This window comes from Prinia subflava, chromosome Z, assembly GCF_021018805.1.
Source record: "Prinia subflava isolate CZ2003 ecotype Zambia chromosome Z, Cam_Psub_1.2, whole genome shotgun sequence".
Classification (NCBI taxonomy): domain Eukaryota; kingdom Metazoa; phylum Chordata; class Aves; order Passeriformes; family Cisticolidae; genus Prinia; species Prinia subflava.
The window spans coordinates 102,362,885-102,380,045 of NC_086283.1; positions in this window are offsets into that span (position 1 = coordinate 102,362,885).

Sequence of the window (17,161 nt, forward strand, 5' to 3'; positions counted from 1 at the left end):
CAACCACGGCCAAATTATGTCACTGGCTCTTCTTTTTTTCCTTTTTTTTTTTTTCTTTTTTTCTTTATTTTTCTTTATTTTTCTTTTTTTTTTTCCTGGGATAAAACCCTAAAGTAAATCCTGATCAGCATTTACTACTCCCTGCCTTGATCAGAGAGTCATGGAATCTCAGAATGGTTTGGGGTTGAAGAAACCTTAAAGATCATCTCATTCCACCCCCTGCCATGGGCAGGGACACCTTCCACAGGTTGCTCCAATCCCTGTCCAACCTGGCCTTGGACACTTCCAGAGATTAGCAATGTTCAACCTCAGACAGTAATTTTAAATTTCCTTCTTTTTTTCTTTTTTTTTTTAAATAAGTTAAAATTTTGAGGTCCAAAACAGGTCAGTTTTCAAAGCAAGGCTGGAAGATTGGGTAGACTAGGGTGGGAGGAAAAACTGCACCAGGGGATGGATTCTCCAAAACCTGTCTGCTGGTAATTACACGTTGGCTGATGAAAAACTGGTTTGAGGGCAAACACCGTAAAAATATTGCTGTGGGGAGAGAAAGACGACAAAGGTTGTGAAATCCAGCAGGCAGATTGTTTTACAGCAAAGGTAACTTCTCTCCCCAGGGCTGGATTTTACAACTCGTGTGAGAAAACAACCCCCAGTTAGCAGGGCTGCTCTGCTCTTCTTTTCAAGCACAAAAAAATGCAGGGTATTTGTTAGAAACCATGGGTTTGTGCTGATTTCTTAGAGATAAATGCATAAATTGTTTTTTGAGGGGCAGTGAAGTGTTTGGGGCAGGGATTGTGTTGCACATGGTGACTGCAGTTATTTTTTACAATCATTGTGTGGACACATCCTGCTGTATATATTCTTTATATAAAATTGCATTGGTTTTTGGAGCACTTGAAGGGTGCTCCAGGGGCTTACTGCTCTCCCAAGGGGACTAAACCCAAATAACCCAGTGCTGCTGCCTGAATTCTGTTTCTCAGTTCAACTTATACTCTTTTTTTCACCACTTTCTCTCTGCCCTGTCATTTTTATTTCCCTTTGCTCCCTCTGTGTTTGCAGTCAAGTTTGCAGCTCTGCGCTGTCACATTTGGCAACCTCAGCTCCCTTTTCACAGCTGAGGATGTCTGCTCCTTGGGAAAGATGAGTTGTCCTTCTTCCAGTCACCACCTGCACTCACCTTTTTGGGGACAGGTGACCATCCTGGGTCCCTGCAGTTCACATTTAGAACATTGCACAAGGGTTTTGTCTCTGTGCTATCTCTTTCTGCAAGCACTGTAGAATCACAGAATCACAGAATCACAGAATCACAGAATCACAGAATGGTTTGGGTTTGAAAGGACTTCCAAGATTACCCTGTTCCACCCCCTGCCATGGGCAGGCATGGTTTCCACTGTCCACTGTTTTTTGCTCCAAGCCCCATCCAGCCTGGCCTGGAACACTTCCAGGGGTGTGAAATAAATCCCCCAGTAGCCCCTCCAATGTTCCTAGGCTAGCCCAAACTTTAGGGGGCTTTGGAGGAATATTTCATGGACAGGATAAAGGACCCCAAAAGAGGCTCTGACCCCCAGCTGCAGTTCAGGATGTTTATTCCAGGTGGTCTCCAGAGGGAAAGAGGCCGTGCACAGAGGGAGAGGGTCTTTTCTTAGCTCCTGCCAGGGAGGGGCAGTTTGGGACACAGCCAATGGGGTCAGAAAGGGGAGGAAGGGTCAAACTACATGGTACAAGCTCTAGGGATCCCTGAGAGGGGAGAGAACATTCCCCAGGGAAATGTAACAGGGGTGGGAAGTCCACAACCTCCATTTTCCCTGGGGTGCACTGGATTTCCTAAAATCCCACTAGGAATTGCCACCACCCATGTTCTCCTGTAAATGCCAGGAGGAGGTTGCAGGGATCCTCATCTCCTCTTGTGCTTCCTGCCCCTCCACGCACAGCCCCTTGTCTCCCAGTTCCCCCCCTAATTACCCTCTCCTCCAGTTCTAATTGCTCCCATGGTGCTGGGTTTAAGTGACACCCCTAAGGAACTAATGGGGAAAAAACCCCAGTCTGACCAGCAGCTGTCCCTTGGAGACCTGTCCCAGCCCAGGGTGGCCCTGCCCAGACAGGGATGGGGACATCCAGCCCCGTGGCATGGAGATACACCACAGCCACCCCCAAGGGGAGGCTCCTCTGGGGTGTCTGGGGCACTTGGCCTCCTTCTTCTTGTCCCCCCTGCAGGTGGGCAGGAGTTTTTGGGGACATCCAGGGGCAGATTATGGTCAGGGGTGGCTTACCCCCAGGGCTGGAGCCTGTGTTCTGGTGGGAATTGTCAGGACAAAATTAGAAGTAGGTTGAACTTTGTCTACAACTTGAACTGAGGCTGAACTCGGCCCTGTTTGGTTTTGGTTTTTCAAAGTTCAGTGGAGTTCACAGGGAGGGAGGCGAGTGGGGGGCACTGGATTATTTTATTTTAACTTGCTCTTTCCGTGATTTTACTGTAGTTTGACTGCCTCCTCACACTGGAAGGGCTCTTCTCATGGTATTCCCAGTCCGAGGTGCTGATGTGGCAGATACTGCCAGAGGATTTACTCCATTTCAGGTTGGATTTAACCCATTTCAGTGTTTGTGGCTGGGGTAGTGCAAGGCTGACAAAGCCTCCCCCTAGCTCAGCCCTAGGTCTGGCCCAGACCAGCCCAGGATGTGAAGACAGAGGGGAGGACTGGGAGTGGACTTGCAGAAGGACCACAGCAGTCTGCACTGGAGATGCTTCAAGAGATTTTGGGCACGTTTTTGTCCCGTGCCAGCCACCTGGGCTTCCAGACAACCCTCCAGCACCGCCGGCATTTCTCCTAATCTTTACTTTTCCCGTGGCCACCCCGAAGCAGAGATGAATTTGCTTGGCTGGGCCCACGAGCCAGGGCTGTGCTCCCTGTCCCTGACCCTGCGGGTTGTGCAAGCTGCTGGCCCATGCAGAGCTGTGTGGGTGGTGCAGGGAGCACGTAGAGCACCTGGTCCTGGGGACACAGCGGTCCCCTCTGGGCCAGGGGAGGTGCTGAAAGCAGCAGCACAAGGACGGGGTGGTGGGGATTTCACAGAGCCCATCCCTTTGCAAAGGGACCAGTGGCACTGCACCCCTCCACAGCCAATTGTGTTTCCCATCCTGACCATCCCTTCCCAGAACAGACAGGAGGCTTTTTCCACACGGTTTTTTCGCCTCTTAAATTGCTCAAGAATTTGTAGGAACTTCACCAGTTTTTTAACAAAGATGCCTCCCAGATCACTGACAAATCTGAGGAATGCATAGTGCAGACTAATTTCCTGGAATGGGACCTACTGGAGGAAAAGTCCCTCCAGGCTGGCTTCTAACTATGACACATTTGATAGCCATTCAAGGACTACTGGGAACCTTGTCATTTGTCTCTGTGAGGCCTCAGACGGAGTTTCATCATCCATTCTGACTGTTCCGTGAAATAAAACCAGCTCATGTCTACCAGCAGCCCTACAACTTCCCAGGTTTATGTAGGACGTATCACAGGGATGATTGTTTTCTTCCCCCTCCCCCGGCAAGGTTTTACACCCGGGTGCAAAGTGACTTTGTCCCTACTGCACCTTGCTTTGTTCCCTCCTGGCAGGGTGACCTGCCTTGTGCCCCGCAGGGTGGCACGGGCTGTGGGCGTGCCCGGGCCACCGCTGTCAATGAACTTTGGCACCTTAAACCGTGGAAAGCCCGAGGTGCCAGAGGGAGGGAGAGGTGCTGGCGTCCAGGAGATCAGATTGCCTCAGGGGATTTGCTGGGAGTCCCATGATGAGCCTGGAAGGGAGCCCAGACGCCAGGGCACCGCCGTGCTTTCCACCCAGGACACCCAGGCGGGGTCCCTGGAGGACAGCTGGTGGCCTTTGTCCCTCAGTGTCACCTTTGTGCTTGCAAACCCCAACTCCACACCACCCCAAAGTCTTGGTGGGGCTAGCTGAACCCACCAGGTGGGATGTGAACGCCCCAGCTCTGCAGGGAGGGTGGCATGTGGCAGTGGGCAGCCTGCAGTGAGCCCCTCCTGTGCCCGCACCCCAGGGACCATCCCTGTGCTTGCCCACGGGGTGCATTCGCCAGGCTCAGCGCAGGAGCTGCCTTGGGGTGGGTGATTTTTAGGGCCACTCTGGCTGTTCAGCAGCTGTGGCACACTTCCCTGTGCTGCTGCAGATGCAGGAGGTGCTCTGTTCACTCCCAGTTCACCTGAGCTGCAGCTGGGCCACCAGCATCATCCTCCTGCTCAGCCTCATCCCGGCTCCCCAGGGCCCCTCACAACCTTTTTTGTTTGTTTTTTTTTTTTCCTCCAAGGTGTCCAGCAGGATCTCAGCACCAGCAGCTTTTTGGGCAGATGAAGACCCCAGCGCTGCAGAGGGTTTTTCTTTTTTTTTTTTAATGTCACCCATCTCGGCCCTGCAGTCCCTGCCCAGGAGCTCTGCCTCCAGGAAATGCAATTATCAGCTGCCCGCATCGGCTGCTCCACTTGGAGCTCCACGCCTGCTCCCGGGGCGCCCGATCGCGGTGCAACTTCTACTGCGGGGAGATAAGACAACGAAGGGAGATAAGGGGCAGCCAGCAGCCTGGTCACCCTGACTCACAGGGGACGGGTGTCAGCGCGGCAGGGACGCTGTCACAGCAGCCCTTGCAGCCCTGGAACTGGTGTGGGGAGGTGTGGCAAGGGCAGCCAGGGGTTCCCAGCCTGCTGGGACAGCTGAGTGGTGCGGGGCTGAAGCACTTGGGGTGGGTGGAGGTGAGGAATTCACCCTCCTCCTGGGGTGTGCACAACCAAAACTGGGCATTCTCGACAATACACGGGGAGAGGGGTCCAGTTCAGGACTGAGGGGGGCTTGGCATAGCTCGGTTCTCATCCCTGTGCACGCTGCAGGGTGGGGGTTTCTCCCTTTCCTCCCCAAAAACACAACCTCACCCCCCTTTTCCCAAGCACCCATCTCGCCCCCTGCCAGGTTAGCGACAGAAACACCCACACACGCTGGTTTGGGACCACCCATCCCTGCTCCCAGCTGACTGGCGAGTGCCTTTAATTAAGGCTAAATGGTTAATAGGAAGCTGAGCAAAGGTCTCCCGCCCGGCTGCTGGCACAGGTGCCGGTGGAAGCCGTGCCGAGGGCTGAAGTGCTCGGTGTCGAAACAGGCTCCACCTTGTCTCTCTGCCAGGGCACTGACACTGCCACAGGACCTCACTGCCAAGCACTGCTGGCCCTGGTGCTGCTGGCCCTGTCCCCTGAGCGGGGACACCCCTGTGGGCCCCCCTCCACCCAGGGACCCCTTGTCAAGAGGGGCTCTGACCTCTGACCTGCAGTTTTGGTAGGAGGTGGTTTTTATTAAACCTGGGGCGAGTTGTATTTTTTGACTGTTGCCCATTTTGGGGTAGGGAGGGGGGGGTGGTGGAGAAAAATGAGGAATTACCCAATACAGAGCAGTTTCCCAAGGTTGAGAAGCAGGAGGTTGGAAGTAATAATTAATCGACGGCGGCTGGTGGAGGCTTTGCTCACCTCAAACAACCTGGTCTAAGGGTCACTTCACAAAGGTGTCTGCAACCTGGAGAAGAAAAGACCTTGTCCTGACCTGGGGAGGAAGAAAGAGAGGAAAAATTGAGATACAAGGTGAAACAAGGAGTGAAAACACCACCGGGGAGATTCATGTCCTTCCCCACACCTCCAATCCCCACCTTCCCCCTCCATGTCCCTCATGCCACAGCATCCTCTCCCTCTCCAGTCAGGGCCCCACAGGACACACCTGAGCACCACAGGTGTCCAAACTGCCCCGGGTCACCCCTCCCAGAGAAAATGTGTTTGCCTGGAGAGCAGGGCCTTGGGAATCTCCCTGCCCTGCCCATCTTCAGGGGAGGTGTTTGACCCCAGAGCCCTTTCCCTGCACACCTCACCTTGTCCCACCACTTTGAGCAAGGGTGGGCTTGAGACTGAGCCTCGGGAAGTTGGATTTAGAATTTAGATCAGAAACTGGGAAGGAATTGCTGGCACAGGGTGCCCAGAGCAGCTGTGGCTGCCCCTGCATCCCTGGCAGTGCCCAAGGCCAGGCTGGACACGGCTGGGAGCAGCCTGGCACAGTGCAAGGTGTCCCTGTCATGGCAGGAGTGGAATGAGATGAGCTTTAAGGTCCCTTCCAACCCAAAACATTTGGTGTTTCTCTGATCATCACCCCTGATGAAGCAGGCATCATTAAACACTCATGAAAACACAATTAAATGTATCTGAGTGTGTTTCATTCTCAAATGGCCTGAATTAAAATATGCAAGAGAGTAAATGGAAATCTTTGACCAAAGCCTCTCTGCAATGTGTGCAGCCTTTTCAAGCAGTAAATAAGTGCACCGTGGTGTTCTTTCATTTAGAACACCCTCAGCAGACATGCAGCTCATGCACAAAATTCTCTGCTTTGCCACACAGATCCCAGGCCAGGTCTTCAACTGGGAAAAGCATTCCCTGCCATGCCAGTGTAGGGCTGGAGGTTTTTACTCTGCTTGGGGGTCTGATGTCCTCTGTCGGAAAGGGAAACCCACTGTGCACTCGTGGCCGATGCTTATCTCACTGCTGATGCTGTTCCTGGAATTCCAAGGTCCTCCTTATCTTCAGCAGAGTCAACTGTATCCTCAGAGATAATTGCAATAAGTAGCACAAAACACTTTCCCATATCAAAATGTCTTTGTGGAAAAAACCCATCATTTCAGAAGGGATAAAAACGTGCTGTACTTGACCCATTTTCATCTGATGCCTCAGAAGGCTGCTCCTGGCCCAGCACAAACCTGGAGGCTGCACTCTGAATTTCCAGGGGATCCTGTGAGTTGGAACTGGACCAGTCCAGGGTTCCAAAACCATTCAGACCTCAGAGTAACCTCAGTTTCTGGTGGGTGCTTACATCTCTTTGGGAGTGGGGTCCTCAAAGACGTCCAGGTTGGTTGGGAAGCTGGGAACCACTGGGCTGGTCCCTGCCAAATCCCCCAGGCTCCCTGGGGTCCTGTTGCAGTCTGGGGCTGAGAATAGCTGCCCTAACACACCCATGCCTCACTCCTGCAAAGCCATGAGGAGCTGGCAGCTGGCTGGACAGCAGCTATTACATTCTGAAATAACGAGAAAAAGAAGATACTGTAACAACCAACAAGTGGTGTCTAATGAATCCTGGATAATGACTTACTAATAAAGGGGGTAAACGAGTCACAGAGGGAGTCTGGAGGATGGTGTGCAAAGTGCTTAGAAAATCAAAAGGTGTCCCAAAGAGGAAGCTTGAAGGACCTGGTGCTGTTTAGTCTGAAGAACTTTTTAAAAGACGAAGGGATATTGTAAATCATACAACACGGCTGCCAAGGGAAAGGAAATAAACCCTTCATTATCACAAAAGAAGGGCTGAGAAGTCGTGGGCTTAACCTGCAGGAAGGAAGATGCAGCCTGGGTGACAGACAGATAATAAAGGCCTGGAAAAAAAGTTATTTGGAAAACCATAGTAATGCTGCACTTAGGATTATTAGGAACAGGCTGGGAAAACACCAATTGCAGGTAGTTTAAGGATGTCTGGATTGCCCTTGGAATTAGCAGGGGGTTAGTTGATTTTAAGTGCTCTCTTCCAGCACCATTTTCTATAAATTAGGTTTATTTTGCTTCCTTGACTGGGCTGTGTTTTGAAATTTAAAGAAATACCTCCCTTTGGCATTTCTCTCAGACCTTCTGCCAGGGAAGATGTCCTCTACTCCAGCAAGGACAACAAATATCCAAAGGGGGGCAATAAACCTGGAGCAGGGATCACTGACAGCAAAACCCAGGGATGCAGCAAACACTGCCCCAGATATTGAAGGCTGGACAGGTGGGAGCTCAGTTCCTAAAATATTATCTCTTAGAGAGGTGTACCAGCTTTGGGATTTGCTCCCATGAGATGCTGTGTGTCTGTTGATGCCATCCCTGGCACAAAGACCAGCCTAAACCTGGTAAATGTTTTTGAAGTCCCTCGTGCTCCAAGAAAAAATGGAATAAAATGATGGGGAAATGGCAATGGAGAGAAAGCAGGCAGAGATTTGCACCCCCAGAGCTCATTTACAGAGGAGGGACATGGCAAGGAAAAACACCACAGAGAAGCTGGGCCTGGAGAGCCTCTGTTTGGGAAGATCCCAGAAATGAATGAGGTTTCAAGGAGGGGTTACAAGAGCAAGGGAGTGGTTAGGAGGAATTTTAATTAACATCAACGTTCGCAGTGTTATTTAATGGGGTCCAAAAAAGCATCTGAGAGCAATGAAAGCTGAAACCAGCATTTTCGGAGCAAACAGAGGCAAGTGTGGGGCTGGGGGAGCAGGGCTGGCGTCCCGGGGTGTGAGGGGCACCTGAGGAGGTGGAAGATTCTGGGGAGAGAAAAGTGGTTTTGGGAGAACTGCAGGGTGGAGGAGAGCTGAGCATCCCTGGGGTGGGGGAGGCTCCTGGGGCTGTGCACAGCACAGGGACGTGCCCGGTGACGTTCAGGGAGATGGAAAACCAGCAGCATCAGAAGCTGAGGCTCTGCTGTGCCCCAGAAACGCCCAGCTGAGGTGCTGGGTGCACTGAGGGGCTGCTGCTGCCTGGATCAAACCCCGGCAGATGCAGCTGAGCCCCGCATTCCCAAAGGGATGTGCACTCAGGCATGGAAGGGAAGGGTCTGAGCGTGGTGAAGGCACTCAGGGCAGCACCCAGGCCACTGCAGCAGCCGTGCAGGAGGGCAGTGCCTGTGGGTGCAGCAGCAGCAGCCATGCAGGAGGGCAGCACCCATGGGAACTGCAGCAGCACCACTGCAGGAGGGCAGTGCTGTGGGAGCTGCTGCTGCAGCAGCACTGCAGGAGGGCAGTGCTCATGGTAGATGCAGCCACAGCAGCAGCAGTGCAGGAGGGCAGTGCCCATAGGAGCTCCAGCAGCAGCAGCAGTGCAGGAGAGCAGTGCTGTGGAAGTTGCAGCAGTGCAGGAGGGCAGTGCCCGTGGAAGCTGCAGCAGTGCAGGAGGGCAGTGCCCATGGGTCCAGCAGCAGCTCAGGAGGGCAGTGTCCACGGCCCCCCTGCCCCACAGCAGCCTCCCCACCCCGGGCCGGTCCCGTCCCCTCCGCAGGGCTCTCGGTGGCCCCGGCCGGGCCGTGCCCGCCCGGGCAGGGCCGTGGAGGGGCGGGAGCCGCGGCCCAGCCCCGTCCCCTGCCCGGGCTTGTCGATGGGGCTGTGCAGAGCCATGACATAATTACAGTTTCAATCGCAGATTAATAAGAAGTGGGGTTTTTTCAGCAAACCGAGAGGCATGCCTGGACTGGAAGGGCGTCCCGGCTGCCTGGGAGCCGAGGGTGCCGTGCCCTCTTTGATGTCTCCTGGCGTGGAGGTGCTGCGAGCCCCAGCCGCGGCTCCCCTCCCTCCCCACTCGCTCGGGCACTCGGTGTACACACGGAGAAGCCACCCCCAGCCTCTGAATTAAATTCTGCTGGCGGAGGAAAAGTCACTGCAGGTGCCACCAAAGGCACAGGGGCTGATAACTCTGAGGAAATGGAAACTGAGGCAGAAGCAGCTTGCCCAAGGTCATTCAAAGTTTCTGTGGTGTGTGAAGGTCAGGGGGGCACCTGGAATGCTGCAGCAGCTGGAGGAGGTGGCAGAGTGAGGCCAGCATGGGCTGTGGACCACTGTGTCACTGTGAGATGAGAGAGAGCTGGCATCCATGGGCCACATACCAAAATCTGAGCTTAAAGTCCAGCTTTTGGGGCTCTGGGTCAGACCCTGAGATCCTGCTTAAAGCAAAGCCAAAGAGGGGCAGAAATTTGTTGCTTCAGGGAATGATAAGGACATCTATCATTTATTGACAAGGGAAATGTAAGGACATTTCTATCAATTCCCACCACAACCTCTTTTCCCTGCAAGATCACCCATTTTTCCTCCTCTCCCAACACCCAGCCACACATAGTTTACTTGGACTAGCTGAACCTCTTACCTTACTCAGGTGTGGATGTTTCAGTGCCCGATGGAGGAGCTTTTGCACACCCCTGGGCATGTCAGAGCTGAGGCTGTCCCTCTGCTACTCCCAGTAGGAGTCCCAGAGCCCTGCCAGCCCAACCATTTAAAAAAAACCACAAAGAATTGTCACCCACATCCTCAGCTGGCCTAAAAGCTATGATAACTCCTAATAACCTTTTTTTTTCCCCTCACCTATCCACGTTCCAACTCTTCATCCTGCACTTGTCAAAGCCCCCCTGCTTTTGGGGGAATGGAGAGTTGTGCTTTCCACTTTCTCACATTTGCACAACCCCTGGAGCTCACAAGATGCTCGTGAGACTCTTGTGCCCAGTCAGGAGACACCAAGCAGAGCCCAGGAGAGGGAAGCTTTCATGGAGCTTCAAAAAGCAGATGAGACTTTGGGACAGGCATGCAACACCCAGACCTGCTGCTGCTCCTCGTGGTTCCCTGCTCCCCATGTTGACCATCTCCTCTTTCAGGTCTTTTTGAGACATTGCTCAGGTTCTGTTTTATCATTATCCAATGCCCCTCTGTGGGAGGTTGTTTCACTGGACCGTTCCTCTCCTCTGGAAGGGGATGGGTGTGTTTGAGGCTGCTGAGCCCTGAGCACCAGGATCACTCTGGCTCCATCTCCCTGGAGTTTCCCAAGCCAGGAGCAGGTCTGTATCTGAGATTGGTTTCCTCTAACAAAGCCAGTCCCTATCTAGGGATCTGCTTTCCTGCAACAAAAATATGCCCCAGGTGAGAAATTTGCCTCCTGAACTCAGTGTGACCTCCAAGAGCTGAAAGACTTTGGATTAGGAGCATTGAGCTTGACTGTGCTGAAAATCAATCCAGCTCTGGAGCCTCGCTGCTGCCAAGAGTGGTGATGCATCTTGGTTTAAAAAAAAAAAAAAAGTCCCAGGCAAAGTTATTTTTATAGTGTAGACACTAAAACAGCAGTGCTGTCCCAGTCCAGCAGTCTCTCTCAGAACAGAGAACTCAGAGAATGATCCCAGTTGTGGGTTGAGGTCCCACTGTCCTTCTCTCCACAGGCAGCAGACAGAGGTGGCAGCTCCTCCAACCAGGGATGCTGCTGCATGGGTTTTTTAATGCTTGGACTGCAGCCTTTTGTCCCCAGAAAACTCTCTAAAGGGAATAAAAAAAAAGAGCCTGAAGGGTTAAAGCAGCGCTGGAAGTTTTACGAGTGCAGGCTGCAGATGTTGCAGGCAGGGAGATGAAAGCAAACCCTTCTGCCCGGCTGTGGAGGCTGCGAGCCCTGAGCAGCCCCTCTGAAGGAGGCAATTCCCTGCCTCCAGCCCCCTCCTCGCTGCCTGCTGGCTGGAAGTGGCTCTGCTGGTGAGCCCACATCGCTGCACGAGGCCTCTCCATCCCACTGCCTGCTCTTGATCAATTATTAAAAACAGAAAATTCTCCAACCATGAAATTTATCCCAGCTTCCCCCATGGCACCCTGCTCTGGAAGAACAAAACCGCAGGGCCTGAGCTTCCAGGGAAGGAGTAAATACCACTTCCAGCAGGGCATTTTTGGGGTGCTAGGCCATCTCCAGTGGTTTGGGTTTGTTTGTGCCAGTGTTCCCCTGCGTCTCCTGCAGCTGCCCCAGGTGAGCACCCTGCCCACCCACTGGCCTGGAACCCGAACATCCAGCTCCCCTCAGGGGCTGGTTTCCCTTCTTTCACCCTCATCAGATCTGGTTTCCACTTTCTGTCACTGAACCCCTTTCAGACCATCTTCATTTTCTAGTTTCCTCCTGTCAGCCTTGGCTTACCTCGCTGATGAGAGGCAAAACTTGTTTTCTGACCCATTTTCCACTGGAGATTTGCTCCAAAATGAGCCAACAAACTTCGGTAGCTGTGGCACTGGGGCCCAGTGTTGTCCCTTCACTGGCTGAAATTTGGAGCCAGAGCTGTCCTCTTCCATTCTTTGCAGCATGCCTTGTGCAAAACAGATATCTTCAGGCTTAGAATGTTTTTTTCCTATTTTAAGCATATTCATGCTGACATTCTCATCTGGGCAGCTGCAGGGAATAACAAGAGACCCCCCTCAGCTCTCACACAGCAACTCCCTGGAGGTCTTTGGTGGTCCAGCTCCAAACCCAGAGCATGGATATGCCTCAGAATAACTTACATATTTGCCACAGGGCAGAGGATATAAATACATCCATGGTAATGCCAGTCCCGTGTATCGCCTCGACAGCAAAATTAGTACTTAGTTCCCTGCAATATGTGGGTTTTTTTTTCCTTTTTTCCCATGCGTGTTGTAACCCTGGTAACCGACAGCGCCCGCACCGACGACGTCTGACTCGCACCGCTTTGTTCCCGTCTGGTACAAAAAAAGGCTGCAAACACTTCACCACGCTGAAAGCTGGTGGAAACACCCAGATCTGATTCTCAGAGCTGATCTGAAATCACAGCCCCTCCAGCCCTGACCCTGCTCCAAGGCAAGGGATGGAGCCTAGAGCCCGGAGCCCTGCCCTTGGCATGGGGGGGAAAGGGGCTCAAACACCTCTGGGCTGGAGGAGCTCAGAGTTCCCTCAACCTCCCCACAGTGCCCACGGGTGTGCAGGGTGCAAGGGGCCCCTAAACCTCCTCTTCCAGCCCAAATATGTCACATTGCACTGGGCACACACAGGCTGGGGACAGGAGCCCCATGCCCCTCTGCACAGGGTGTCTCAGGCACTGGAGTAGGTTAGTGCTCCTGCTCAGCACCGCTTCTCCTTGCTCACCAACCCCGTGAGCACCCCAAAAGCCCAGAGCCCAAAGCACCATGCCCCAGCCCAGACAAAGCACACCCCTGTTCCCACCACAGGGTCCCCAGGGGAGGATGAGTCACAGCACAGCTCTGCTGCTCGTTCGGGTCTTCTCTCTCCACCCAGCCTTTGTCATTTTTGGAAGTGGGAACTGAATTCACTCCCAGATTTCCACCACGTTTTCAGACTTGATAAGCCTTGTCACCAGGCTCAGGAGACATTTAGAATCATAGAATCATGGAATCCTCAAGGTTGGGAAAGACCTCCGAGGTCATCAAGTCCAGCCACATGTGCAGCTGACAGCTCAGTGTGTGAGCATTGGAGCCTCTCGGCTTTCAGGAACCAGAGCTTCTGAAAAATGGTCCAAGAGGATGGCCAAATTCATCACCAGGAGCACTTTGGCAGGTCATGGTGGTGATCCAGTAGTATGACAAGAGGGAGAATCGTGGGGTTTTCCACTGAAGCTGATGACAGGGACCTTGGCTGGCAAACATCACAGAGCAGCGACTTCCCCATTAACCACAGAGAGCCTCACAAGCATTTTGGGGCTTTATTAATTTTGTCTTTAAGCCACACACAAATTTGTACCATGAGTTGCTGGAGAGGCTGGGGAGGTTCCCCTGCTTCCTCTGTGCAAGGCTGAGAAGGGCTCCTGCCAAGGTCTGGTGACACAGAGGGGGACAGGGGACAGACATCCTCAGCCATGAGCTGGCTGTTCAGCCACAGCCCTGGCTTTGCTGTCCAGCCCCCAGCACATCACCTCTCACTGCTGATTGTTGCCAGGTCTACAAAAATGCCTGGTCCAAAAAATCCCGTGTGAGTCCACGCTACCATACAGATAAATGGCGTGGGAGTAGCTCCATTTGCACTTCTTGCTCTGAATATCTCTCACAGCTGACGGTCCCAGCCTGTTTTAATCTCCCCCCTCAAGCCACCAGAGGTGTGCCCCCTCCCTGGTATCTTCTTTTCAACATGTGCCCCATAAAACCAGCTGGATTTTTAAATGTGTGCAGACAACAGGAAGAAAACGCTTTTATGGGTGTGTTTTGTCAATTCCTCTCGAGCCAGCTTTTCTCCAGTTTGTCTCCAAAAGGCCTTTCAGACCAGGAGATAGGGAGACAGACAGATGGAAAGATAAAATGGATGGATGGATGGAGGGACGGATGGATGGATGGATGGAGGGATGGATGGATGGATGGATAGATAGACAGACAGACAGACATAGATAGATAGATAGATAGATAGATAGACACAGACAGACAGACAGATAGATAGATAGACAGACAGATGGATAGATAGACACAGACAGATAGATAGATAGATAGACACAGATAGATAGACACAGATAGATAGATAGACAGACAGACACATAGATAAATAGACAGACAGATGGATAGATACAAATACCCAGTGGAGCTACCATTCACAACCTGAGGTAAAATCCACTGGGGCATCTTTACACCACTGGAAGCACAACCAGCACGAAGAATCCGCTTTTCCAAGGATTCATGGATTTGAACTGCCTGGAGCAGCCATCCCACAACCACCACACTGTCCTGAGGGCTGCGTGGGCAGAAGGACCCCTTCCCTCGTGGGTTTGCAGACACCTTGGGGAGGGTGGGGTGAGCCAGGTGCTGAGCATCACCTGGCACTGGGATCATGGCTCTGCAAATGGCTTTCCCCTGTGGAAAACCATGGTCTGAGGAGGGTGGAATTTCACCACCTTCCCCTGCAGTACCTCAGCAGCTGAGGTACACTTTGGCAACACTTCAGGTGTGATTTAGGACAAAAATTGACTCGTTTGACCCTTCTATATTGCACTCCTCAATTACTGCTCAGCAGCACTGGGGAAAAAACGGGCCCCACTGTGCTGCAATGTAAGATGCTGCAGTGCATCGTCAGAACATTTAGCACTTATGGGACCATGGTCCAAAGCAAAAATACAGTTAGCAAGGACAGACTGATTTCAGCCGTCCCAAAATTCCAGAGAAATTCCTTTCTAAGACAGAGAGGGGGGAGACGTGTCCCGCCATCCGCTGGGAAATCTGGACTTCAGACAGTCTCAACCACCTCATGTCTGAGCCTCTTAGGCAGATGAGATTTCTCTAAGGTGATTTCCAAGGAGGGAAGAGTGGAATGCACAGATAAGCTGTACAGAGCACGATGGTAGCTGAGGTCCCAGGGCCACCATTCCTCTGCTGGAAGATGTCCACAGAGCCAGGGCGTGCCTGAATTAAGGTGCTGGAGGCTTGAAGCAAGAGGGACACCATGGAGCTGTCCAGGAGTGACTTCTCAGCTGGACATCAGCGTTTTCATTTTGGAAGGAGCTGGCTTTGTCCTTGTCCACAGCTCCTTCATCTGTGCTTCTGCTTAGACCAGGGTTGTACCAGGTCAGCCTTTGCTTTGTGGGGCTGCAGCTTTTCTGAGCCCTAAAGATGGAATTACAGCGTTGGCAAACTCTTGACAAGGGAGAATTCTTCCCTGCTTAACCTCTAGTCTCTATTTTAACCTCCCACTCGCCCCACATGCACCAGCCCCAGAGCTGAACGAGTGAATGGGGACACATATGAACTGGTGCTCAGCATCCTTCTGTCATGCTCTTTCCTTTTTTTTTTTTCCTCGTTGAATGAGGGCTAAAATTAGCTCAGCAGGAGGTGAGGGCTGGAACATTTCAGCTGAAACTGTCATAGCATTGAAAAGCCATAGTTTTGCTGATTATTTCTCAGCTTTCTTACTGTGAACAGCATCGCCTGGCCTTTTATTTTGACAGATGAATGCAAGCAAAGATCTCATAGAATAAAGTGATCTGCCGGGCTTTTCAGGTCGTTCTTCAGATGATTTATTGTTTGACCTGGAAAGGCACGTCCAGCTGCAGGTCCAGCCAGCTCAGTGTGTCACAGCCATGGCCAGGGGAAGTCACAGGGGGCAAGATGTAGTGCTGGGGTTGTGGAGGATATCCCAGACCCTCACTGCACCCTGCAAACATCACAGGAGCCCACCAGCACTGCACCCAACACAGGCACATCTCCACAGACAGACTCTGGATTTGCTGGATCTTTGCATTTTCATGAAACAACAGAACAGTTTAAAGCTCATCCAGTGTGACCCCCTGCCATGGCAGGGACACCTTGCACTGTCCCAGGCTGCTCCCAGCCCTGTCCAGCCTGGCCTTGGGCACTGCCAGGGATGCAGGGGCAGCCCCAGCTGCTCTGGGCACCCTGTGCCAGGGCCTGCCCACCCTCCCAGCCAGCAATTGCTGCCCAATCTCCCAGCTGGCGCTGCCCTCTGGCATTCCCTGGCTGCCATTCCCTGGGTGCTGTCCCTGCAGGCCTTGTCCCCAGTGCCTGTGCAGCTCTCCTGGAGCCCCTGGAGGCCCTGGCAGGGCTGGCAGCTCTCCCTGGAGCCTTCTCTTGTGCAGGGCAGAGCCCCAGGTGTGCCAGGCTGGCTGCAGAGCAGAGGGGCTCCAGCCCTGGCAGCAGCTCCGTGACCTGATGTATTTTACAAAGCTGCTGTGAAGAGTTTGTTCAGGGGTACAGTACTTGCATCCTTTCAGCTTTCAAGATGAGCAACTTTTTGTAACCTCTGTACCTCATACATGGAAGTCCTAGGAAACAAGATGGTTAAATGTTTTGGTCACATCTTGTGGACTAGCGAGCAGGGGCAAAAATCAGATCTTAATTCAAGGGACAACGCCATCTACACTACAATTTGGTTTCAAGGCCTTAACCACAAGGATACAGTGCGTACCTCATGGAACAAGGTGAAAACACAAAAACTCCTCTGCAATGCAGAGTCCTGTGGCTCTCCATGCAGCTCAATTGGAGCCATACCTCAGGGTCAAAGCTAATATCTCATCTCTTCTGGGTTAATGCCCAACAGCCCAGACTGGAGGTGGGAGAAAGCACAAGTGAACCAAATATTCCCTATCTCTGGGTTAATCCAGGGTAAAACCCACCCAGCTGTGGCTGCCCCGTCCCTGGAAGAGTCCCAGGCCAGGCTGGATGGAGCTTGGAGCAACCTGGGATAGTGGAAGGTGTCCCTGCCCATGGCAGGGGTTTGGAACTAGTTTAAGGTCCCTTGCAAACCAACTCGTCCCATGATTTTTCTGTTTTTTGTGATCCTTAGACAGCTGGTTGTAACCCCAGCATGACCCTGGTCATGTACCTAGATTTGGAGTGCTTTTTCTAACCCCAGGTCCCTGCTGCCCACAGAGCCCTGCTCACACAGATCAGTGCTGCAGAACTCAGGAGGACTCAGCAAAGGATCGTGTCAGGCACTTGTCTGCTCCGTCCTTCACCTGCAGTGCCCTGGATGGTGACCTGGAGCTCCTGCTGCATGCCACCACTGCTGGCTTGGGCCACTGCAGGTGCCATGTGATTATTGGGTAGCTCAGAATGGAAATGAGCTGAGTTGTAGCACAGATGAGACAGTTTTAGCTC